The sequence below is a fragment of the Papaver somniferum genome, chromosome 7 (genome assembly GCF_003573695.1).
Source record: "Papaver somniferum cultivar HN1 chromosome 7, ASM357369v1, whole genome shotgun sequence".
NCBI classification, from domain to species: domain Eukaryota; kingdom Viridiplantae; phylum Streptophyta; class Magnoliopsida; order Ranunculales; family Papaveraceae; genus Papaver; species Papaver somniferum.
Window position 1 is genome coordinate 61,337,793 of NC_039364.1, and position 6,732 is coordinate 61,344,524.

Sequence of the window (6,732 nt, forward strand, 5' to 3'; positions counted from 1 at the left end):
TATAGCATGAATTGAAAGATACGTTAGGGAATGAAACAATTCAAGTCAAATATTAATAACCTCAAGTGGAAGGATGATGTCGTCGTTGTAGCTCCGTACTTCTTCACATTCTTCAAGTCTTCACGTAATACTTGTAATGTCTCATATCCTAATACTTTCAAGCTAACCTATACAAAGTTGACTCTAGTAAATAATCAAACGACTCTTTCAATGAGTTTTGATTCACTAAAATATGACAACCAAACTTGACATACCAACGCTTGGTGGGTTCAACCGAGCTATGCTCTAACAATCTCCCCCTTTGTCAATTTTAGTGACAAAATTGTTACATTATATGGATAAATAAATTATAAGAATTCATTACACATACACTTGATTCCCAAATTCAACAACACAACAACCTGTATACATTCAATCCATAAATGCCGTTGTTGACATTATAATATCAAAGCTAATACTCCCTCTAAAGGTAAGATAGGTAGATTTTCAATCCGCACGTCTTTGTTATTCTCATCATATGATATGTTACTCCCCCTTAGTCTATGCTTTAGTCTTTCGTTAGATATAACGTTTAAGCACCATTGTCCTTCCCCTAGTGATACCAAATCAATATAAGTGTCACTTGTTTACTCCATATATTTCTCCCCCTTTTTGTCACAAAATGACAAAGGTACGAGCAAATAAAAAGCAAACTGAAAGGATCTTACAAATCTCACAAGACTTGCAGAACCTATAAGAGTTAAACACGAGGGTTCCACACACCATTTTTGATAACCAATATAAAAACCGAAACTACAAAGTAATTTTGTTTTGATATGTTACCAAGGAAACAATTGCCCGAAGCAATTTTCTCTAGTAGTTTAGCAAACCAAAAATCGACTAAGCACCTTAGTTCCTTTGCTAAAACGATTGTACAAATACAACCGCTTGTTCGATAAGACCTAAATAAAGATCAGAATTAACTCTATTTTTCTCATCAGGCTCTAGTTATTCCCATCAATAACATAGACCTTTGAATTTTAAACAAGACAAGTACTAGGTCAGTTAACTAGCATTTCTTCTTAAGGCATTCGATTAGACTTGAATAACCGAAACCTCCACTTTGATAAGTCTAACTAAGATCAGAATTACCTTAGTTTCTCTTATCCGAAATCAAATTGGACTAAACAATTCATCCCGAAAACCTTTTGTTAAGCCATAAACAATTCATACAAACCAAGTAAATCAACTTGCATAATTATTTACCTCAACCGGAAGCAATTGAAACAACATAGACATTAAAGTACCGCAATTGCACCGAAATTTTGTAAGCCTAGACAATTGATACCAAACAATAAAGCAAGATAACAATAGTTTTTCTTAACCGGAAACAATTGAATCACACATACATCCACACACAAATAATAATAATGGAATAAACATCAATTGTACCGAAATTTTGTTAAGCAAAAGCAATAACTATATGCAATAAAATCAGACTTTTCTTAAATAGGAAAACGATTGACTAACAAAGTCGCTACCTCAAATTCCGCATCCTCTTCTCCATTAATGTTTGCATTTTCCCAGGGAGAATTGATACCAAAATATCACTATGTTGTCATCCTCTTGCAAGACAAAAGAAGAACAACAACCAACCTTTACCAGAGAAAGGTTGAAAACCGGTTTTGACTTATGCATAGCAAAAGTTGAAAACCCCGAAACACATATGCTTTTATGCTAAACCAAACGATTCAACATATTGTGACTTTTTCACATATTGTTTCAATCATAACCCCTCATGATCCTTTGATAAAGCTTGCCAACATGGGCTAGAACTTAATCCCGCTAAATCAAAAAGTCACCCAAACCATAAGGGTTCACACAATGTGAAATCGAATATTAAGGTTATGAAAACCGAAATAAGACATCCCATAAACCGAATACACAAAGAAAAAAATATAAACATTCATTCATATGAATTTGCTTCTTGAAATCGGTCATACAACACTTCCAAAAAAGTTTAGAATTGGTTATAACATACAGATTCATACACAAAACAATTTTAGGCATAACTTTTGCATACTAAGTCCGAATTCGGTGATTTTTGGCTCGTTTTAACCGTAAAAATAAGAGGTACACAAATATGATCAGTATATATCAACATAATAAACTCAAAATTACCGTTTCTATAAAAAGCTCAAATATAGATAGATAAGGTATGAGTATAGAAGAAAAGCAATCTCCCTAAAGATGTTAATTAGTCATATAATAACCGAGAGATAATGTGCTCAGTATTTCATGTGCTTCCTCACATGTCAAAAGATTGAGAAGCAAGATGAGCATGCACATACCAAAAAAACTAGGTTGTGTTGAGTTGATCCTTGTCTTGTTCATCACGAGTGACTAAGACAGAATCATCATTCTTGACCTCTTGTTTGGTTTGTTTTTGATGCGTGTCGTAAGTGCAATCAAATTAGTAATCTTATTTCCACACAATTAACTGGTAATATAATGGAAGTAAGGATCGTTCCCACGAAGAGCAGTGAGTTTTAGTTGTCAAAGTGTCACAAGGGGGGTTTTGTTTTAGATTGTGAACAAAATAAATAATCAAAGCAAATAAAATTGTATTGTAATCAATAAAGAGAGATATGATCGAGGAATCCTTCTTCGTATATAAACCATCAATGAGTTATTATAATTGCCTACTCGTTGTTAATCATAGATTATCACCAACCGTAGAATAACAGCTAGATCAGTGATATCCCCTAAACTCCTTATATCACTAGATACGGAAGTTCTCGCCTGCCAGATTCTATTCAACGAACCACCAAGTAGTAGATCACTCTAGGTGTAATCCAATCGAATGCTTTATCTTTTGTGAATTTATAGGTTGATCCTACTAGTTAGACTCTTAGATCAACGTCCACTTTTTAGTGTTGTTTATACACACAGTCGCTCCACAGAATCCCTCTGCAAGGTTTTGTATTATCTAATTGTGTACAAGTTATTCGACGATTACTTATCTCCTAACTCAATCCTAGCAATATATTGAATCAACAAATCAATTTAGTTGGCCACCTAAACAATCTATCAATCAATCATAAATATTCAAATAGTATAAACAAACGATAATCATATGAAGAACTTCAAAGTAGATTAATATAATAACTCAAATCTTGTTTACAACTTAGAATTCATCCTCAATCAATAGGTGTTTAGCTACTCATGGATGTAGAAACATCCATGATATACATATGAGAAAAGTAAAGAGATAACGTTACGATTGATAATCGCTCCGTATGATGTTTCTTCTCTCCAAACCCTAACAATTTCGTGACCTAATGATATGATATGATTTCACATAACTTAATACTTTTTTATAGGTTTTACATTGCTTGGCGTTCACGTATTGGGTTCGGTTCAAGAACCCGACCCAAAATAACGAATTAACGTTCCCAAACGTTCCCTTAGGCCTTCCAAGGTGTGAATACACGTTTCCCATTTGATAATTTCGCGTATCCAGTCCGCAAAATTCAAATTCCAGCAGAAATTTTTGGAAATAAGTCTGCGAACTCGGCTCGCAAACTCAGTTCGCGGACTGCACTGTCTTCGGTATTCAATAAAAACTGTTTTTGGCCACAACTTCTTCATCCGAGCTCGGAATGACCTCATTATTTTTGCATTATTTTTATATTTCAATTCTATTCAAGATGATGATGAGAAATCCTTAATTTGAATGAGTTAAGTTTGGTCTTTGTCCTGAGTCTTGATTTTGAGCGTTTTGCTCCTTTTCGTCGCATTTCTTCCACTTCTCTTGGACTTGGGCGCTTGGATTCTTGGAATACTTCTCTTCCTAGCTATTTTCAGCACTTTATATCTCCTTTTTGGATGATTCACCTAATTGAGACAAATAAGAGAAAACAAAAGTAGTAATACGAAAATATGCAAGAATAATAGCTAAAGCAAGTATGGAATGGATACTAAAATCATATGAATTATGCACTTATCAAATTCCCCCACACTTAGATTTTGCTAGTCCTCGAGCAAACTAAATAAAACTAATCCTAAATACAACAACTCCATGTCGTGAGGATACAATTACTCTTAGAATGAATAACCGGCCTTTAAACCCCTAGGTGTCCCTAGTGGACGAGTTATAGTCTCGTGAGGGCTTAAAAGAGGTATACCCACAAAACCTACTCCAATTTGTCTCCTTGTAAGAACCACTAAGGATAGACACAAAGTAGAAAGCCAAATAATTAGCTTGCATATGTTTGTTCTTTAGCTACAAACATCCCACATACATTCCAATCATCACACATAAGCAATTACTTGCGTGTGATATTCAACCTGTTTGCAAAACTCTACTAAGATAGTCATCGTACTTGTTGCAACGTTTATCACAACACTCGCATACTGAAATCACATGGATAGATAAGAAAATGAAAATAAAAAAGTGAAGTGTGCAAATGTTGACTTAAGTGAAAGATGTTACCCACAATACTTGTATGAATGTCGTCAAAGGATATATATTTATAGCGCACTAGTTGAGTGAAGCACCCATTTAACTCGACCTCATGATTAGATATTCTAAGCGCATGTTCCTTTTCAGCAAGTATGTGATAGTTGCCTTGGATCCTGCACTCCACGCTTGCTTAGGCGACGGAGACAGGGACACGTTTCATACATACCGCTATCCAAGTGTCAAGAACCTCATCAATAGTCTTTTGACTTGCTATATAATGATGATATGGTTTTTGTTTTCATCGACTATGATTATCGCGATTCCGGACCTATCATTTATTAATGTCAATAAAATAAGAAGAGCCATTTTTATTTTTATTTTTTTTCTTCTTTTTTTTTTCTTTTTTTGGCTCACTCTTTAATCTTTAATAGTGTAAGACAATTGTCTTATGTGACTTTTATATACTCAAACAATGATTACCTTGCTACAACATCCACGACAGTATTAGGATCCCACCAAATCACTTTAGAGAAACATAAACTGCACAAATAAAAAGAAAGTGATTCAGTAATGATTGCGAGGATGAATCTTTCAAAAGACTACCATATTTTAGTTTCGCATTCAATTATGAACACATATATTTAAGGATTGAAATAAATGGAACTTAATCTATAGCCGTAAGAACTGTAAGAGGTGTAGAGTGTCATCCTAAATATCTCATAATTAACTCCAAAAGATGAAGTCTCAAGAATGCAAGAAATCAAAGAGTATTATTTGTTATGTGCATATTCAAATAGTATGATACTAAATGCTCCCCCACACTTAAACTCAACATTGTCCTCAATGTTCAAAACCGAAAATTCTGAAATCTGACGTAACAGCAAATTAAACTCGAAAATTGTACCAATGGGTAGGGAACTAGGAAAAACATCCTAAACGAAAGTTTTTCTCCTAAGTCTTTTCTATAAAGTGTCAAAAGGTCACAGAGTTTAGATAAAAGGTATGACTTTGATGGCCTCCGGACGGACTGTCATGCAATCTGAAAAAGTTCTGGAAAAATACCGAAACCTAAATGTCCAGGCCTACCTCTCCAACCTAACAGACTCCGAATTCAGATTTTATTTTTGTAAAAGAAATGTGAGTATGTCCTCTTTAAAAGTTTGGGTCAACCACTCAAATCAGACTCCGTATGAAGTCTCGAGAGCTATTTTCGTGACAACTGTGCAGTCAAAATTTCTGACGAGAATTCGTCAAAACTTTCATTATAGATATGGGACTTGTAAAATCTAAGATGAGAATGCAAGATATGATATGAAAAACTAAGAAAATTAAAAACAAAAGGATAGAGATACACAACCGATGGGTTGCCTCCATTTAGCACTTAGTTTAATGTCCTCAGCCCGACTTGAAATTCCGTCAATTACTCCTCCAGAGGGAGATAATCATGAAATTCTTGCTATTCCATATCCAAATAAGCAATTCTTTCATAATATGGCTTCAATCTATGGCCGTTCACCTTTAAATTTGTTCCATCTCTAAGACTAGAAATTTCAACTGCGCCATGAGAATAAACATTAGTAACAACATATGGTCCAATCCATCTGGACCTTAGCTTACCAGGAAATAGTTTAAAACGAGAATAAAATAATAGAACTTTTTGCCCCACAACAAAATTCTTTCGAGAAATCATCTTGTCATGGAAAAGTTTCGTCTTTTCCTTTAAATACGAGAACTCTCGTAAGCATCATTACGTATCTCCTCTAGCTCATTGAGTTGTAACTTCCTTTATTTACCTGCATTGTCATAATCCATGTTGCACATCTTTATCGCCCAATATGCCTTATGTTCAAGTTCAGCCGGAAGATGACAAGCTTTTCCATAAACCAACCGATATGGAGACATACCAATCGGTATTTTGTACGCCGTTCTATATGGCTATAATTCATCATTAAGCCTATAACTCCAATATTTTTGTGTAGTGTTTACGGTTTTCTCAAGAATAGATTTAATCTCACGGTTTGAGGTTTCGTCTTGCCCACTAGTCTGTGGGTGGTATGGCGTACCAACCTTGTGTGTTATGTTGTACTTCTTGAGTAGAGCATGGAAGGATTTCTGAAAATGCGAACCTCCGTCACTGATAACCACTCTTGGTGTACCATTTCTAGAGAAAATATATTCCTTCAAAAACTCACAAACAACTTGAGAATCATTAGTAGGGGTGGATTTAGCTTCCACCCATTTCGAAACATAATCCACAACAAGAAGTATATAAAATTTTCCATTAGAAT